This window comes from Vombatus ursinus, unplaced genomic scaffold (genome assembly GCF_900497805.2).
Source record: "Vombatus ursinus unplaced genomic scaffold, bare-nosed wombat genome assembly UNPS02014167.1, whole genome shotgun sequence".
Classification (NCBI taxonomy): Eukaryota; Metazoa; Chordata; class Mammalia; order Diprotodontia; family Vombatidae; genus Vombatus; species Vombatus ursinus.
This window is the reverse complement of record NW_020953945.1, coordinates 1,194,688-1,214,661: the sequence shown is the minus strand read 5'-3', so window position 1 is coordinate 1,214,661 and position 19,974 is coordinate 1,194,688. Positions and strand designations below refer to the sequence as shown.

Here is a 19,974-nt window from a genome sequence, read left to right as displayed (position 1 = left end):
ATCCCACAGCAGGGCTTGAGGACTTGAGGCGGAGTGAGACAGTCCTGAAAACCAATACAAAACTGACCAAGGACAGCCCTACATCACTTATCCAGAAGTCCCTTACGCAATATCCATTAAGAACCAACCAAGTTAGAGGTAAAGATTCCATTAAATATAATATTACTTATAAGTAACATTTTTATAGTTCCATTGATTGCAGAGAATGGCTCAACTGACTGTGGTTTATAAGTATTATCGTGCTATGTAAAATACAAAGAATTCAGAAAAAGTTAGGAAGACTTATATGAACTGATTAAGAATGAAGAGAACAGAACCAAGAGAAAAAGATACTTTTTTACACCCAATGATATAAAGGAAAACAAACTTTGGAATGCTAGGCAGAAATGTGGTCAAGTCAAACTTCACCTACTATGTGCCAAGTGCTGGGGATAAAAAGAAGGCAAAAACCGCCCCTGCCCTCAAGGAGCTCACAGTCTAATGGGGGAGACAAATACGGAATCAGGTTCCTACAAGATACATACAGAGGAGATCGGCAGGAGGCAATTCCAGACAGGAAGGCTCTGGTAGTAGTAGGTACCAGCTGTGGCTTCGGGCTGAAGATGGGCTCTGAGCTGAGTCTTGCATGGACTGATAGAAGTCAAGGAAACCTGGAAGCAAGGGTAAGCAGGGAGAGCATTCCTGGCAGGGGGGACAGCCGGTGCAAAGGCACTGAGAGCGGAGATGCAGGGTCACATGTAAGGAATAATGAACAGGCTGGCATCATGAGACCCCAGAGTTTGTGGAAAGAATATGACTGCAAGAAGATTGGAATGGGGTAGCTAGGTGGCACAGAGGATAGAGCACCGGCCCCGAAGTCAGGAGGATCTGGAGTTCAAATCTGGCCTCAGACCAAACACTTAACACTCACTAGCTGTGTGACCCTGGGCAAGTCACTTAACTCCAACTGCCTAAAAATTAAAAAAAAATTTTTTTTAATTAAAAAAAGAAAAAAAAAAAAGAAGAGGACTGGAAGGGTAGGAAGCAGCCAAGTTGTGAAAAGCTTTAAACGCTAGTGGGCTTCATATGTGGTGCTGGAGATAAGAGGGACCCTGAGGCGTGCTCACCGTAACTTCAGAGGATGGGAGGCAGACAGAGAAACAGGCCTTCTGCGTCGTGAAAGAGGGGAGGACTGGGGGACATTCCTTTGTAGGAAAGGGGGTATGTAGGAGGCGGGCCCTGAGCTGTCACCAAAGAGGAAACCATGACATTAGGCTGATCTGCCACTTGTTCACTGCGTGATTTGGGGCAAGTGAAGCTCTCCAGGCCTCATCCGCTAAATGAGATATTTGGATGAGAAGGTCTTTTCCCATGGTTGGATGCCACAATTCTAAGATGATTCTGAATTGTCAAAAAAAACCCAATTTTTATGTTCTGCACACTGGTTATAAGGAAGGGAAAAAAATCTTTAGATTTCTAGAAATATTTAAAGAGAGATTTTAGAAGAACTGTTAAAAAAAGGTTTAAATGTGTATGTTTTAATTAACTGGAAAATTAGTTTATATGAAACCCTTCATTCCCCAGTCATAAGCCACATGACTCAGTAGGTATTTCCACACTCGTGTGCCCACCTTGAGCCAGTATTCTTTACAGAGTAAGTGTTTGATAAATATTCATTGAATGAATGACCCCCCAACGTGACCAGTTGCTAGAATTGCCCATGCAAATGGCCAGAGACTACTGTAGACATACCCTGGGACCTGCACAGGGCGCCTTTTCCCAGAAACCTTCAAACTTCATTCAATTCAGCAACTATTCATTAAGCTCCAGTTACTAAGTGCGAGGATACAAAGATGAAATCAAACAAAGTCCCTGTGCGCCCTAAAGGAGGTTACAATTTAGTAAGAAAAATGAGGCAGATAAGTTACTGGGATACAAATTTGAATACTCCACAGAGAAAGACGAGTCCAAAGAAAACTTAACATCTTCCCTGTTGAACTATATTCCTGCTTTAACTATTAGATTAAAATTGCTGTTTGCAAAAACGAAGTTTTCAAGGAAAAGGTGCTTTAAGACTTGCGGAAATGTCTTTGAGAAAAAAGCAAAGGCAGCCTAGAATTCCTGGCCTCTCCAAGTGCCCTGGGCCCCAGGACGGATACAAGAAACCCTGTCAGAATATCCCCAATCCTGGACATTCTCAGGAGGGGCCGCAGCTAGGCTTCTCTGCCAAACCCTGCTTTTCCTTCTCTCATCAGCAGTAGGCAGGGAAGGAATCCATATCATAAAGGGCTAGAAAGGGAGAGGTAAGCCTGGACAATTCCCTCGTGTTCTGAGGAAGCCTCCAACTCCCCCACAACATTAGCATAATGGGGACCCGCTGGAGGGAAGAGCTTCCTAACAGAGTGGCAGGGGTGGGGACCCTGCAGCCCCGAAGCCACCCTCTAGGTCCTCGAGTAGGGACTGAAGATTCAAAGGGCTGCACTTGATGACCTAGAGGGCCACACGTGGCCTCCAGGCCACAGGTTCCCCACCTCTGGAAGGGAGACCAAAGCCAGAGAGAAGACGAGCTCAGTCACAGAAAGGGGAGCGATGGGCTGAGAGCCCCCATCCCCCTCCTGGGAGATCACTTCCCCTCAAAGTCCTGGCCCAAACTCTTTGGTGACAACAAAAGAGGTCACTGGGGACACTGAAGGAACGCAGGCTCTGGACTCCCTCTGCAAGCACACGGTGCTAGGGCAGCGGCCGGCCAGCAAGCGGCACAGACGTCTCTTCCGTCCCATTTTTTCTCAAAGGTTTTCCAGCTGGCCGAGGAGGCTCCCCTCGAAGGGGATTCTCCCCTTGGGCGAGCAAGGGCTTTGCAAAGGACTGAGCCCCAGCCTCCCTCCCCCACCCCCCACCCCCAGAGCTGCTCCCGGCCCTGCCCCCCATTCCCTCACTTCCCTCCTCTCACCTCTTCTCTGGACTTGTCGCTAGGGAAGGGGAACGACGGCCCAAAACAAGTGGGGGGCACACGGCGGCTCTGGGGAGCTGCACTGGCATTCCCCATCTGTTCCCATGGCTCTCGGGCCTGGAACATGAAGAATTCTGAGCTCTGGCAAGCAGGGCCTGCTCTTCACCGCCCAGGAGGGGCTCAATGAGGGAGGGGTGAGGGGGGCTCGAAAACGCTTTGAAAAGTATGACAGAGTCTACAAAGATAAGGCGTTCAGGGCTTCGCTCCACTACACTCTTTATCTCAAGACTGACGACACCAGAGGGGGACAATACTTCACAACAGCCAGGGATACACGGAGCCCAGAGGCCTCCAGAGCCGCCTTCTGACGATGCACTCCCGGGCTGCGCCTTCTCTCCCACAGCATCCCAGCCCAGGGCTCTGGCATACAGCAAGCGCTTAATTGGTGTCTGCCTGCTGGGGAGGACAAGGGAAGCTTGAAAGAGTGTTGGGAAATAGAAGAAAACACTTGCTGAAACAAACTTGAAGTGGCTGAGAGGTAGCTGAATGACTAAGTGAAGGAGAGGGAGCCGTGCCTCCGCCGCGCCAAAGGCTGGAAGGCCGTCTCTGGGATCCAAGGCCTGGCTCTCCCATCCATTTGCTGGGAGGCCTTGTGCTTAACGCAAACTCTTCGGTCTTCAGCTTCCTCATCTGTAAAACAGGTACAACGACACTTGTATTATCCAGCTCATGGAGTTGGCGAGAATCAGATGAGATGATGTCTGTAAAGCACTTTGTAAATGGCAGAGCAGTGAGCAGACGTGACCGATGACTCCAAGCATAACCACAGCGCGCATTCATAGGACACGCCAAAGTTCGCCAAGTGCTTTACCAATGCCGTCTCATTTGATCCTTACAACAATCCAGTAGGTAGGCGCTATTACGATTCCCATTTTACAGATAGGAAATTGAGGCACGGGAAAGTTAAGTGACCTTCCCAGGGTCACCCAGGGAGATATGTGAGGAAGGATTTGAACTCAGGGCATCCTGACTCCAGGCCCAGTGCTCCATCCACCGGACCACCCAGTTACCTCTAAGTATAATAATAAAACACTTACATAATCTAGTATTTCTGACTTATGTTTTATTATTTTCTCTGTGTACTTAGTGATATTTAACTCAATGTCTAAATATGAAAAAAGCCTTCCTGTCTATTTCCCCCCTAGCATCATTTACTGGTTTACATCAAGTGCTGTCCTTTAATTATGATTATTTTTTCAATTGAGCATGATACTTTACACACTGTGCTTCGGCTGACAGAGCTCTTCCTCCAAATGGAAGGACGCGGTTATTTGGATAAGTCAGGTTATCAGATGGCAAATCAGTTCTAAACGTCTAACTCTGCTACAGAGACGTGTGAGGGAGCCCCGGTGCTCGGGGGCCTGTCAAATACAACAGGGACTGACGCCGGGTCTGTCTCGGTTCCTCGCAGCTCCAGAGACTCAAGAAGAGTTGTTCATTCTCCAAACTCTCAATGTGGGCACCTGAAGGTGGAAGGAACTCTCCCACGGAAAGGCCTGGGAATATTCTAAGAGAGAGCAGAGGTAGTAGGACAAGAGGCGAGGGATGACCAAAGGAAGATGTGTCATTCCTCTACTGTCTTGTCCCCAAAGGCTCTGTCAGCGTCCCATCTGGTACAGCCCAATGCCGTGGCTCTCGAGGGCCAGAGAGAAGAGATCTCAAGGGGCCGAAGGCCGGGGCATCACTCACACCTGTCTCCCTCCTTCCTGGGGCACAGGGCCATAAGTGATATCAAAGGCCAGCTGAAATCCAACCCCACCTGGACACTGTCATTCCGAAGCAGGAACTGTGCGTCCTCCACAGTTCCCCAACTTGAACTCCCTGCCTCGGAATGTACTGGGAACAGCCACACATTGTCCTGCCTTTGGCGCTGGCAGGAACTGGAGAGTCAATCTTTCTGCAGCTCTTCCAGAGATGTCATTTTCTGACCAGATTCATTAGGAAGACGTTTCCCGGCACCATTATCTCAAACCAGAAAATCCAGATCAAAGCACAACAATCTTACAGCACAGTAAAACTGGTATAAATGTTTAAACATTAATCAAACCATTCCCTTTGCAAAGAAGAATAAATAACTTAAAATGAGCTCATGCTCATAAAACATGGGTGACAATGCAAGAGGAAGGAACACTCATGCAGCACCACCTGCACGCACAACTTTGATCAGGCGCAGTCCCGACGCTCGCTCTGGAGGCACCGGGTAACTGAACGCCATCTTTGGCTTTTCCAACAGAAATAATGGGCACAACGACATCCGCATCGGATTAGGTTCCTACTTTGCTCTAAGATATGCACAACGCTTTTCTCACAACTGTCCCATGAGGCGAGTGACCCAAGGATCACTACTGACCCTTAGAGCAGGGAGGTCACTCGGGCTCTCGGGTTCCCGAGCCAATCAATGCTCATTCTACTCCATCGTGCAGAACAACCAGAGTCAGACGAGGGGGAAACCAACACCCTTAAATATGGCCCATCAGAAGGCCGGTCCAGCGTTCTCTAAGATAACAATCGTTCCTAAAATATTCTCTCCATTTAAAGGTTATTAATCCTCAGATGCCTTTAACCAACTCCTTCCCATGAGCTAACCAGGGAGATGGTGTCAGCATCCAGGGCAGCTGACTCGAGGGCCCAGACGAAGGAATGGAAATCACTGATGAGCAGAAGTCCCTCCCTAAAGAGCGAAGCTGCTGTCACTGCTCAAGATTTATGTGGTACCTTTCCAGAAGGAGCTCAAGCACACTTGCTTATGTTTGAGAAAAAGTTAAATTCCAGATTAAGAAAACAAATTAAATAGTACAAGCCTGCTGAGATATTAAAGATTCCTATCTCATTACCTGCAGCTCATGATCATAAAAGACTGGATAAATGCTAGTCGGTGCCAATAAAAATACACTGCACTTTCCTGTTGAGGCACCAGTGTTGCATTGGGTCGGTCTCACACAAATCCTCACTTGGCATAGATGCAGCCAGTAAAAGTCAGAGCTTCGAGCACTGAGAACGTCCTGGGCACCGTCCTGCCCCATCGCTGATGCCCCTCACGCCCCGTCTGGGGAAGGAGCAGGCCCAGCCCCGTTCTCTTAAGAGAACAAGGGGAGGACAGGAAGCCAGCAACCCCACAAACACCAACGAGAAAACAGCACCACAAACCTGCCCGTCACAGCTGATCAATGCATCTGAGAGTTCAAAGCAGATTCACCATCCATAATTCAAACTTTAGAAAGAAAATAATTTATGGAGGATTAATTTCACCATTTTGAATCAAAGACGTATTTCATAGCTCCTTTCCAAATCCCGTATATTGTTAGGATCCTTTTCCCCTTTGAAGACTTAGTGAATGATTGAAGCTTCTACTTTCTGAGAAACAGATAACACAAGGCTGGTAATCTGACTCTAAGCCACTGGATAAAGGCAGTTTGTTTCCTCTTAGCCCATCTGTCAACACCTCTTCAGTAATTAGTCCTAATTATTACAAAGGGCTAGCCTCCCATTCGCATTATTAAATCAGAAATAGTATCATAGCCAGGTATCTTTCAACGCCTCCCAGGCTGGCGACCTTCGATTTCATTGACTCTTCCATCAGTATCCGCCTTTGGAAGAGCTGAGGCAGTAATTTTAGCATCAGCTTCAAAGATGCAGATCCCACAGAGGAATTCCAGGGATGCACTGAGAAACACACCCACATCATGAGACAGGAGAGAGACACGATTGACCTCTGCATTGTCCTGTGAACCACTGGGACACAAATCCACACATGTGGGCTTCTTAAAATACTGCGTTTACAAGAAGAAGACGAAGAAAAACGCATTCCTTGACTATCCCGATGGAGGTGAATGCTAATTAGAAGTAGGTGCGACACAGGAGAACCAAAACTGCTCTGAAAGAAGGCATTTCCGCTCTCGCCAGTTTTTCACAATTTCACTGACGTTCCTTAACAGACACATGGCACTCTGTGTCATTCACTAGGTCTGTCCTGACCTCGAAAGGAAGAATAGTCATTAAGAAAGCAAGCAATCAACAAGGATTTATTAAGGACCTACTGAGCGTCAGGCACACAGTTCAAAGAATAAAACAATCCCTACTTACAAGACGCTCACATTCTAACAAGGGAAATAATAAGCATGCATATAACTATATATGTGTTTATAACGATGTAGCATGACTGCAGCCTGAATAAATACAAATACACGTACAAAGTAGTGAACTCTAAGGCAATCTGGGAGGGAAGGTACTGGCATCTGGGGCACGGAGTATCAGGACAGGCTCTGTGCAGAGGACGGTGCTGGAGCTGGATGTTAAGGGAAGGGGCGGCGATGAGGTGGAGGTGGAGGTGAGGAAGGTGTATCTTCTAGGAACGGGCCAGCACAAAGGCACAGAAATGGAAAACAGAATATTCTAGGAGGTAAACAGAGAGAAGGCCCAGCTGGCTGGACCACACTGTCCAAGAAAGCCAGAGAACAAGCAGGGGCTGGGCTGTTCAGGGCTTTAACAGCTAAACAAGGGTGCTTAAATTGGATCCTTTTTTTTTTTTTTTTGACTAGGCAATGGGGTCAAGTGACTTGCCCAGGATGACACAGCTAGTAAGTGTTATGTGTCTGAGGCCAGATTTGAATTCAGGTCCTTGTGAATCCAGGGCCGGTGCTCTAGCCACTGCACCACCTATCTGCCCCAAATTTGATCCTTAAGGCGACAGGAAAACACTGGGATTAACTGCGCAAAGGAGTAACACGGTCAGTGACGCCTAGGACGGGCAGAGTGGAGAGAGAGTCGGGGCCAGGAGATCCATCTGGTTGGTTCCAAAGCTGGTGTAACAGTCTGGGCAAGCGATGATGAAGGCCATTGACTAAAGTTGTGACCATGTGGGTAGGGAGAAGAGGTCAGAGGATGCAAGGGATGGAGGCAGAAATGCTAAGATCCAGCAGCAAACTGGAAAGTGGGGTGAAAGGGGGTGAAGAGTCAAGGGCAATGCAGGGACACCAGAAGAATGGTGGTACCTTCAACAGAAATAGGGATGTTAGAAAGAAAGCGAAGGTTTCAGAGACAAGACGAATCCCGTTTTGGACACATTGAGTTTAACCTGCCTCCTGGAACATCCAGCTTGAAATATCCAACAGGCAAGTGGAGGTATGGGACTGAAGCTGGGGACTGGACATGCAGAGCTGGGGGTTGTCCGAATAGAGACGAAGGTTAAACTGATGAAAGATGAGGAGATTGCTGAGAGTGTCTAGAGCAAGAAAAGAGGAGGCCCTAAGACAAAACCGTGGTACGGTTTAGGGGCGTGATATGGATAAGGAGTCAGCAATGGGGACTGAGAAGGAGTGGTCCCACAGATAGGAGAGAGGAATGTCATGAAGACCCAGAGAGGTGAGAGGACGCAGAGGAGAGACTGGTCAGTGGTATCAAATGCAGCTGAGAGGTCAGAAAGGATAGGATGGAGACAAGCCATGCCATGTGGACATTAAGAGACCACGGACAACTTTGGAGAGAGTAGTCTCAGTGGAATGACGGAGTCAGAAGCTAGACACCGATGAACAAATGAGAGGAAAGGAAGTGGGAAAACGGAATGTCAGAGCCCTCTTCCTGGGAGTCTGGATAAGAAAGGGAAGAGAAATAAGGATATCTATAGATATAGCCTGAGTAGATGATAGAGTCTAGTAACGTTTTTTTAAGGATGGGGAGACTCCGGCAGGTCTCAAGGTAGCAAGGATGCTTCATCTCTCAATTTCACATATGTTAAATGCAAGAGATATAGGAGATAAAAGGTATCAAACTTGGCCTAAATCAGATTACCATGAAATTGGGAAATGTTTAGCCAAACAAATAAAAATACAACACAGGTAATGTTAATGTGTGGTTTTCTAAGTCAATATGAATTTGACACCATTGCAGTAGGTGACTCTGCCGTCCTATCCAGTGCTAACATCCTAGGACAGAGGTGGGGAACCTGTGGCCTTAAGGCCACATGTGACCTTCTTCTTTTTTTTTTTTCTTCCATTGAGGCAATCAGGGTTAAGTGACTTGCCCAGAGTCATGCAGCTGGTAAATGTTATGTGTCTGAGGCCAAATTTGAACTCAGGTCCTCCTGACTCCAGGGCCAGTGCTCTATCCCCTGCGCCACCTAGCTGCCCCCCATATGTGGCCTTCTAAATCCTTAAATGTGGCCTTTGACTGAAAACAAATTTTACAGAACAAATTGGTTTTGGTTTTTTTTTAGGCCATTGGGGTTAAGTGACTTGCCCAGGGTCACACGGCTAGTAAGTGTCAAATGTTTGGTCTGAGGCTGCATTTGAACTCAGGTCCTCCTGACTTCAGGGCCAGTGCTCTATCCACTGCGCCACCTAGCTGCCCCAGAACAAATTGTTCTTAAGGCAGCAGGGTGCCCACTCCTGTCCGAGGAGTCTACGAAGGTGGATGGATTTGAGCTATAAAACTGTTTTTTGCAGACGCTAATGCATTCCAAAAAGTGTCCACATGTGATAGCTGCTGGTGCCCATATGAATGACCAACCTGAACAGGCCACTGAACCCCCAGGCCCATGGTCAGCGGGAAGAGCAATCAGCAGGACCTAAGGAAAGAAGCACCCCGACAGCAGAAACCAGAAGTCACAGAGGATCACACCACAGCTTGCCAGAATCCCAAATTCAAGACTCAGTGGGAGATGGAAGGGAGGCAGGGTTCACTAACAGTGGTGGTCCCAAAACGAGGGAGTCAGCAGGGAGAACGTCAGCGCAAATGGACTCTGAAGGGAAGCAGAAGGCCTTGGGGGGATGACATCTTGTCTCATGATTTTGGGCCCAAGACAGTAACCTTTTATGGCTGCCTCCCTCTGCCACCCCCCTCTGCATTCGTGGCTCTGTGGGCGCCAAGGCTTCAAACTAGTGCCAAGGCACAAACCAGCAGCCATCTGTCATTCCAGTCAGGTCTGAAGGCTGAGACATAACATTCACGAAGACGTGTGCACCCTGGGAACACAGATACCAATGGGTTCTACAAACATCATTGTTAATTAAAATGCATATACTCACTGCGGAAAGGCCTTGTGCCAGACCAATCAATTAAGCAGTGTTTTAAAAAATTAAAATGTGATTCCTGCCCAGCAGGTACTGACCATCTCTAAGGGAAAGGTCTACCAAATGCCTCAATATAAGGTCATCCTTGGCAACTAAGCCATAGGAATTATTTATGGGACTGTGACTCTGGCCTTATTACTAGATGACGAAGAGGTGTATTGGAATGAGGACATTATCTTGAGAACATTAAGAAATAGGTGGAATTGGCAGCTAGACCACAAAAGATATGAAATGTTCATCATCCAATCAGCTAGCAACCAGTGACATCCTCCAACAGGAACCTGGTGGGAGGTGAAACTGAGGCTGCCAGTTTGAGGCAGGAAAGGAAATTCCTTGTGCTCAGGATACTGTAGGAACTAGGCTCAGATCACCCCAAGTCCAGGAGCCCAGGGGTCCTGGGTCTCCCACACAAAACAGCAAGGCAAGGTGGGGGGGTGGGAGGGAAGGAGCACTCCAAGGCAACCTGTAGCAGAAAAAAATATCAGCCTTGGGCATTAAGAGGCCTAGCATCGAACTCCCAGTCTCTCACTTCTCTTTTTACGTGGGTGACTGGAGCTCTCTGTCTCTTTTGAGGACTAGATGAGTCCCCAAAGTCACTCCCAACTCCAGCCTACTCCATCGGTTTGGCCTGTGGAGCCCCTAGCCCTGAGCACAGGGTCTTCCCTGTACGTGACCAGACAATAACGAGTGTTTGCTCAATGGAACAGAACTCTGGGATTCTATTACCAGTAATAAGTTACCAAGTTTTGACCGATGGGCAAAAAATAGTAACAACCACAGCTAGTGAACTTGTTTCTGAGAAACCATCCAGGAGAGGGGCTATAGGAGCCGAGGCACACAGACACACTCGTGGTGGAACTGTGAATGGGCAGAACCATTCTGGAAGAGGGAAAGCCGCTAACCAGGGGTGGGCAACCTGAGGCCTCGAGGCCACAAGGCCCGACCCCTAAACCGTCGGTCCCCTCTGACCCAGCAAACCCCCTCCTAGCCAGTCTGGTGCCCCAGAGACAAAAAGAACGGTCCGATCAACAGCCGCTAAAATTCTCATAGCAATACCTTTTGTAGTAGGTCCTATGGATCAGGAGATAGCTGAGCAAAGCATGGCAGAGGAATACGATAGAGGATTAGTGTGCTGTGAGAAAGGGCTATGAGCTTCTATTCCGTTGGGGGAAACAATGTGTATACACAGAACCAGATACAAACTATACAGAACAATAATTAGGGCGAGGACGCCAGCAGCTGGCTGGGATGGAGAAAGGTGTCCTGCAGAAGGCGGCCTTGAGCCAGCCTTGAGCCACTTCTGTAAGCAAACAAGGGACTGTGGGAGCCAAGGTGAGGAGGGAGTGTATTTCAGGCATGGGAGGCAGCCAGGGCAAAAGCGAGGAGAACAGAGACGCACATTGTATGTGAGGACGGATCTGGATGCGCTGGGGAGCAGAGAAGCGGAGTGATGCATGAGATGGCTGGAAAGGTAAGTTAAGGACAAGTCAGGAAGGGCGGAAACAGGGAAAGGCTTATATAAAGTGAGGTCAAGAAAAAGGAGCAGAACCAACGCACAACAGACAGTTAACACAAATTAAGAGCAGCCCAAGAAAACATGTGAACTCAGAAAAAAGGCGACGGCTAGTGCACAGTGCTGAGGCCAGACAAGAAGGCGTGCCAAACGCGGGAGAAAAGGAAGGCAGAGTCGCCCCGCTGGTTGGTTCTGCGGAAGACGATGAGGCACAAAAGAAAGACGCAGGCCAAGAGTGAGGGACATAAAAAGCCTGCAGAGCCCAGAGACAGACTTCTAAAGGGGAAAGCAGGTAATTCCTAGGGCAGTGCAGACTACTGCTTACACGTAACACAGGCCTTAAAATACAGGAATGACAGACGGCTGGCCAGGGATGAAGTACACCTATCAAGGCCTGTCTGGAGTCTTGTAAGTATAACCAAAAGACTCACAAACCAAAAACCAAGTTGGCAAGCATTGATTGAGCACCTACTATGTGCCAGGCACTATACTGGCCACACAACAAAAGGCAGAAACAGTCCCTGACCTCAAGAAGCTCACATTTCAATGGGGATTAGCCTTGACAAACCTCTAAGCCTCCAGGAATTCTACCAGAAAGGGAAGTGGGGGAGGGGACAAAGGTGCTATCCACGAGAACAGGTACACAGAACAGTATTTATAGCTACACTGTAGAGAAAAGAATAGCGACAGAGGATCACAGGAGAAAAACTCCAAGAGGAGCAGCTAGGTGGCACAGTGGACAGAGTACCGGCCCTGGACCTAGGAGGACGTGAGTTCAAATCCGGCCTCAGATACATAACACTTACTAATTGTGTGACCCTGGGGAGGTCACTTAGCCCCATTGCCTAGCCCAAAAAAAAGGAAAAACTCCAAGAGAAGAGACAGCAAAAGGCCTTAAGGCTCAGCTATCTCAACATAGGAATGCCCCCTCACCGCACACCTGGACTACTGCACCAGCTGCTGGTGGGTCTTCTGGCCTCTCTGACTCATCCTCCACTAAAGCACCAGCCTGACCACATCCCTGTCCCCACCATCCCATAAACAGTGTCTCCAGAATCAAATATAAAATCCGTGGCTTGACTTTTAAAGCCCTTCACTACCTGCCACCACCCCCAACCTTTCCCATCTTCTTCCACCTTGCTCCTCTCCACATTCTCTGATCCAGGGACGCTGGCATCCTTGAGATTCCCTAAACAAGACACACCATCTCCCAACTAGTAGCATTTTCACTGGCTGTGCTCCATGCCTAGCACTCTATCCCTTCTTCCTGCCATCTTCTGGCTTCCTCCAATCTCAGCCAAAGGCTCATTTTCTGCAAGAAGCTCTCCGCAGTCCTCCCTAATACAAGTGCCTTTCCTCTCTTATCACCTCCAGTTTATCTTGTCGATATCTCGCTGGTACATAGTTGTTTACATGTTGTAGCCCTGATAGATTGTGAGCTCTCTGAGGGCAAGGGCTGTTTTTTACCTTTCTTTGTAATCCCAGTGTAATCCCAGGAGGTCCTCCCCGGCCCCAAATACACCTTCACAACAGTGGGCATCACTTACCCTCCTTCCCAAACAGCCCGAGCAAACCGGCTTGCCAGCAGATGCCCCACATGCCATTCTATCTCCCTTCTCTGAGTCTCAGCTCTAGCTGTCCTTCATGCTTGGAATACACTCCTTCCTCACCTCCACCACCGAGAATCCCTGGTTTCCATCAAGACAGCTCAAGCGCTATCTTCTTGAAGCTTTTACTGGCTCCTTTTCTCTACTGCCAGGGCCCTCACCCCTCCCAAACTACCCTGTACTGACTGTGTGTCTAGTCTATATAATGTCCCCCAAAATTGGGGGTCCTCGAGGGTGGGCACCGGTTCATGTTTTCTTTGTATCTTCAGCACCTGACATGGCCACTGTGGATGGATTATTCCCGTAAACACTTAATGGAACTGGGAATCTGAGTTATTGACATTTCCTCGCTTGCCCTTTGGGGAGTAATAAGGCATAAATGCTTCTACGAATCCTTCCCTCCTTCCGACGTCGTGAAGCTTGTTCCCTCAATCCCCTCAAAACCTCATGGCCTCCAGCATGTACCAAGCTCATGTGCGTGGACTTGCCCTGGTTGGCCTGTTCTTCCTTCTGGTCTTCAGTGCAGGACCTAAGTCCGTGAAGCCAGAGTCCAAACATAGCGGCTCGACTGTCTCTGCTGCTAAAAAGAGTTTATTATGAAAAAAATCTACTCTGGTCTTTTTTTTTTCTTCCAGTTCTCATTCACATGTTGTCTCCTTCTGGTTTCATCCTTAAATGTCCTTGAGGATTCTTTGCTTAGGTCTCCTGCCAAGCTTTCTTTGAACCGCTTCTCCCTCCATTGCTTCTGCTGTTCTATGAGTCACCGCCACCCTAATCTTCCACCATTTCTCCATCCAGAACATTTTACAAATGAGTTTATATTCGAAAGTGGTGTTGCTCTTGGCTGTCATCTCTGCTGGCAGGGAGATCAAGGCTTTTGCTGACTGAGGTGGTTTCCAAATTCTTTTAGTCTCTTCATCATGGTGACTGTTTTACACTGGTTAAGCTTCACTAGGAGATGGCTCGAAGGTTCTGCTGTCTGTTCATCCAGTTCCTTCCCATTTTTCAGAATCAACACTTGGTTTTCACGTGATACACTTTAATCATTTTTAGGATTTCTCTTAGTTTTACACCAGCTTTCCTATTTATTCCAGTCAGTGGCAGGTCTGGAAAGAGTCAACTGGTTTGGGAATGGCTCCTACATCTACAATGAGTTGTTTCCTGGCTGTTAAAATATCATTGAAACCATTTTTAAAGTCGTGCTACTTGGTACTCGCCTTGTCCAGCACCTCTTCACCCTTTTCTTGAAGCGAGTATTCTTGATCTCTAGAGGGGCAATGCTTTGGTTTAGGCCCCAAAGCCTCTGGCCTCACCTTCCTTACTCCTGAATTACGATTTTGTCATCCTCCCCTCCGCATCAAGGCAACCAGAATCCAAGAATGTGTTGATTTAACTTGACGTGTTTTATCAAATTCTTTACAGAATTTCTCTACTTCTCCATCCTCTGCCATACTTTCTTGTACTTGCTGCAATTACTTCCAAAGTGATGTTTTTGAATGTGCTTATCACAAGTGCATCAAGGCGAGGTGACCAAGGGGCCTCTCGAATGGCGCTTCTTGCTCATGATAACGCCGCCTCTTTTATCTGAATTTCCAGCAGTGCCTATGAGTGGGCCTTCCATTTACGGGTCACTTCCTTCTGTCTTCACTCTGGTCTATTTACAGGGAGATTGGCAAACTTAATAGAATTCAGTTCCTTTAGTGGTATGGCACAGCACAAGATTGCAGAGCTAAGAGAATGCTTACAGACGATGCTCTGAGGACCTTCTGCCTCTCTGCCCCCTCTCTGCAGAAAAAGAAAGGGTCACACAGGCCTGAGGTCAAATCTAGTAAGATGAAAGTGAACAGGGATAAATGCCATCTTCCAATTCTGCTAAAAAAAAAAAATCAGCTCCATGAGTGCAAGACGGAGGAGATGTGGCTGGACAATAGTTTGCTTGAACATTATCTGGTGATTTTCGTGGACTGCAAGCTCCAATGTGAGTCTATAATTCTCCACTCCTGCTCCCAGACTACTGGCCACATGGCCCAGCCATGATGACTGAGTACACTAAAGATCCATGTTATCCAACTTCAAGTGGGCCTTCATTGCAGGAAGGCTGTCCTTTTATTCCTCCCTAATTGATTCCGTTTCATTACCCACAGAAGCCATTTAAATCTTCCCTTCCCTTCCACAACTTCCCTTCCGCCAATCCTTTTAGATAAGAGCCTTGTCTCTTATTTTACTGAGAAAATGAAGGCATTTAACGTGAGGTATTCTCCTCTTGTTCTCTTCATCTCAAAGCCTTTTGACACCATCTCCCAAAAAGACAACAAGCATTTAAGTGCCTACTATGTGCCAGGCATTCTCCTAAGTGTTGGGGATACCTTTAACCCAGTCTCTAACAAGGAGCTGGCCCTTAACCTTGCCAAAGCCAACTCCTCTATAGGGGGATCCTGTGCCCACCCACCTTCTCCAGTAGACTGCACTCTCAATTATCCCTCCTCTTGAATCTACCTCTCCCTACCTCCCAGCTACTCTTCTGACACCTTAAAATACACCCAGGTATGCCCCATCCTTAAAAAAATCATCATCAAACCCTCCAGTCACCCCAAGCTGTACCTCTCCTTGCTTCTCAGCCTTCCACCTGAGAACCTCACCTCCATTTCCTCTGCTCTGACTCTTCTCCTCAGTCCTTAGTAATGTTTTCTGACCTCAACTCTCAAATGAAAGTTATTCCAAAGTTTTCAGTGATCTCTCTCTCCTCTCTCTCTTTCTCTCCTCTCTGTGTCTCTGTCTCTGCGTGTGTGTGTGTGTGTGTGTCTCTGTCTGTGTGTGTATGTGTGTGTGTGTCTCTCTCTCTCTTTCTCTCCTCTGTGTCTCTGTCTCTGTGTGTGTGTGTATGTGTGTGTCTCTCTCTCTCTGTCTCCTCTCTTCTCTCTCTTTCTTTCTCTGTCTGTCTGTCTCTCTCTCTCTTAATCATGGAGTTGGATTTGGGGCTGGTTCACTGAATGTTTAATTAATCAAACACTGTAAATGATCTCTTAATAGGTAAGTATAATGGTCTTTACCAGTCCTCATCCTTCTTGTCGGCTACATCTGACGTAGTTGATCGCTCTCCGTTTCTGCACATTCTCAGCTCTCTGGCTCTTCACGACGCTCTTCTCTCCTGCTTCTCCTCCTACTCTGTGACCACTGCTTCTCAGTCACCTTTGCTGGCTCATCATCCAGGTCAGCTCCCTTAATTGTGAGTATTCTCCAAGGTTCTGTCTTACGCCTTCCTCTCGTCGTGTCTCAGAAATCTCATTAGCTCCCATCAGTTCAACTAGCATCTCTATTCAGATATCTACATGTGGTCCCAATGTCTCCCTTGCAATTCAATCCTGCATCACCAACCTCCTACTGAACATTTCAAATTGAATGTATCTCAAACTCAACATGGTCAAAACAGAAATCATTATCTTTCCTCCAAAAAACTATTCTCTTCTAAATTTCCCTATTTTTAGTGAAGGTATCACAATTCTTTCAATATCCTGGGTGCGTAACTGTAGCATTACCCTGGATTCCTCACCCTTCCTCATCCTTCATATCTAATTAGTTGACAAATCTTCTTTTTAACCTACACAAAATCTCTTGGGTTCAACTTTTTCTCCCTACTCATACAACTACAACCTTAGTTCAGTCCCTCATCAATTCTTACCTTGATTATTCCATTAGCCTCCTAATTGGCCTCAGACTCTCAGTCAAGTCCAGCTGCTTCCTAGTGCCTCTAGGATCAATTATGAACTCTTTTGTTTAGCTTTTAAAGCCCTAAGTAACCCAACCCCAATCTATCTTTCTTGGCCTCATTAGACATTATTACTTCAAACAATTTGGGATTATGCCCAAAGGCCTATAAAACTGCAAACCCTTTGAGCCGGCAACACAGTGGTATTGCTACTAGGTCTGTACGCCAAAGAGATCAAGGAAAAAGGAAAAAGGTCTATCTGTATAAAAATATTTACAGCAGCTCCTTCTGTGGTGGCAAAGAATTGGGAAATGAGGGGATGCCCATCAGCTGGGGAATGGCTCAACAAGTTGTAGGATATGACTGTGATGGAATACTGTTGTGCTATAAGAAAAGACAAACAGGACGTTTTCAGAAAAATCTAGGAAATCTTTACATGTAACTGGGGAAAAAGAAAATATTATTAAAAAAAAAGAAAAACCTGGGAAGACTTATATGAACTGATGCAAAGTGAAGTGAGAACTAGGAGAACACTGTACATAGTAACAGCAACATTGTAACTATAATCAACTGTGACTCAGCTACTCTGATCAATACAATGATCCATGAAACAATTCCAAAAGACTTAGGATGAAAAATGCTATCCACCTCCAAAAAGAGAACTGATGGTCCCTGAGTGCAGATTGAAGCAGATTTTTTTTCTTTATTTAATACTTTCTCTTGCTTTTATTTGCAATGGTGGCTAATGTGGAAATGTTGTGTATGACTTCATACATATAATGGGTTATCATATTTCTTGCCTTCTCAGTGGGTGGGAGAGGAGGTGGAAGGAGGGAAAGAATTTGGAACTGAAAAATTAAAAAAAAAAGACATAATTGCTCCAAGACTTACAACATGTGATCCAGTCAATCTGGGCCTGCTTTCTGTTCCTCACATACTACGCTCCACCTCTTCTCTTTGTGTCTCGGGGGCTATGTCCTCCATGTGTGGGATGCCCTCCCTCTTCCATCTCCAGTTCAAGAGAGAATCCCTCAATCTTCCTTCAAGATGCAGTTCAAATACCATCTTCCACACGAAGCCTTTCTTGTCACCTTCTCAACTCCCAGCCCCTCTCTCCTTCCCTAAGTACCCATATTTATTCTCTTTATCTAAACACGTCCTGGTTGTCTTCCCCCATGAGAATGTAAGCTCTTTTCTAGTAGGGATTGTTTCATCTTTGTACTGTGTCCTCAGTCCTGGCGTGTAGTAGGTGCCTAATAATGCACATTGATTCAATGCTATCATACGGCTGTCCAAAAAAGGTCCTGTGATCTTAGGGTGCGTAGAGAGAGGCCCCGAGGCCAGACCTCGGGAGGTGATGATGGTCCTGCTCTGTTCCCCCGGTCAGACCACACAGGGGATACTGTGTTCGCCTCTGGTTGCCACCAGCCGCTGCGGCTGTAGACCATCTAAAGGAAGGCAGCCAGGAGGGCTGAGCTCATGTCATCTGAGAATCAGCTGAACTACTACAGCTGCTCAGCCTGAGGAAGAAAAGACTCTGGGGAGAACTGGCGGCGGTCTTTCAGGACGCGAAGGAAGCTGGCTCGTGGGAGAAGGACTAGAGGGTTCTGTTGTGAACTGCAGAGAGGAGGACCGGGCGTGATCTAAGAGAAGAACTTCCCAGAGAGGAGAGCCACCCCAAGAGGAGAGAGGCTGCCGCAGGAGGCAGGGGCTTCCTGCTCCCCAGAAGTCTTCCAAGGGAAAACTGAAGGACCACTCCCCTTGTAGAGGGAATGCTTGTCTAGGTACAAGCAGGCCTGGATGGCTTCTGAGGGCCCCGACAAACTACGGGAGTCTGTAAAGCCCTGCAAAGAGGGCTCTATGAAAGCTGGACAGAGAAGGTTCTGTCCTATAGAGAATGCTGGGGGGAGAGGAGGAGAAATTCACAGGAGCTTGGAGGGGGTAAAGGAATGGCCTGGAGTCCCAAGGGGACATCTTTGGAAAACCAGCAGAAGGGGAGTACCTCCCACGGGTGGCAGGAAGCACATTTCCAGACAACCAGCAGGCTTGCTGAGCAGAGAGTATTTCAGAATCTCAGGGCTGGAAAGGATCCTAAGGGCTCTCTCTTCTAACCTGTGCCTGAACAAGGAGCCTTTTTATAATATCTCTGAAGAGCACTGTTCCAGATGTACTTGAAAACTTCCCCTCAAAATCAAATCTACTTTGTCTAGAAGACAAAGGGCCTGATCCTGAGGTGGTCTCTGAGATCCCCTTCAGCTCCAGGCCCATGACCCTAGGAGCATGTATCCGGCCCAGAGAGAACAGAGCTATTTGCTAACTCTGGGGATCCTAGAAGGGACCCCCCCTTCCAAGTCCTCTAGCTCAAACCCAAATCCCAGAACAGGGACTTCTCTACAAAATCCTCTACAAGTGGTCATCCAGCCTGGCGATGGGGACCTCACTACCCCGAGAGGCTGCCCACTCCACTTTTCAGCGGCTCCAATTGTTAGGGAGGTTGGCTTTATGTCAAACAGAACTCTGCGGCTGTGTAACCGCCACCCATTAGGACTCGTTCTGACCTGTAAGGCTAAGCAAAACAAGTCTAATCCCATGACAGCCCTTCAAATCCAAGAAGACAGCATTCATGGCCCCCATTAACCTAAGTCTTCCCTTCTCCAGACTAAAAGGCCTGTTTTTTCAGCTGATCCTTATATGGCATGGATTCTAATCCACTCCCTCCCAGAGCTGTTCTCCTCTGAGCACAATCCTTCCTAAAACACAGTGCCCAGAACGCCACACAAGACTCCAGGTGTGGTCTGATGAGGCAAAGTCTGAAAGAAAGGGTTCTGCTGGGCAGGAGCTAAGGGAGGGGTGGGGAATCTGCGGCCTCAAGGCCACCTGTGACCCTCTAGGCCTTCAAGTGCGGCCCTTTGACGCTTGGGCTGTACTTGAGGACCTAGAGGGCCGCAGGTGGCCCCGAAGCTGCAGGTTCCCCACCCCTAAGCTAAGGGAACCAAGAAAGAGCCTAATAAGCTCATAAGCTTGGGGAGTTTTACTGGTGAGGGAGCTAGGACACAAGCAGAAAGGGCAAGTGACTGACTGGCCCAAGGTCC

At 47.5% G+C, this 19,974-nt stretch overlaps 1 protein-coding gene across 2 annotated transcripts in view; it reads right to left on the bottom strand.

Moving 5' to 3' along the window:
* GNB1L (G protein subunit beta 1 like) overlaps positions 1 to 19,974 on the bottom strand; it is a 150,085-nt gene that overhangs the window by 86,659 nt on the left and 43,452 nt on the right. The window contains exon 2 of one of the 2 annotated variants that reach the window (XM_027859436.1): positions 2,930 to 3,619. The exons of the other annotated variant lie outside the window; for it this stretch is intronic. The gene's annotated coding sequence lies outside the window, so the exon portion shown is untranslated. The remainder of the gene's footprint in view (positions 1 to 2,929; positions 3,620 to 19,974) is intronic. 2 annotated transcript variants of the gene reach the window in all.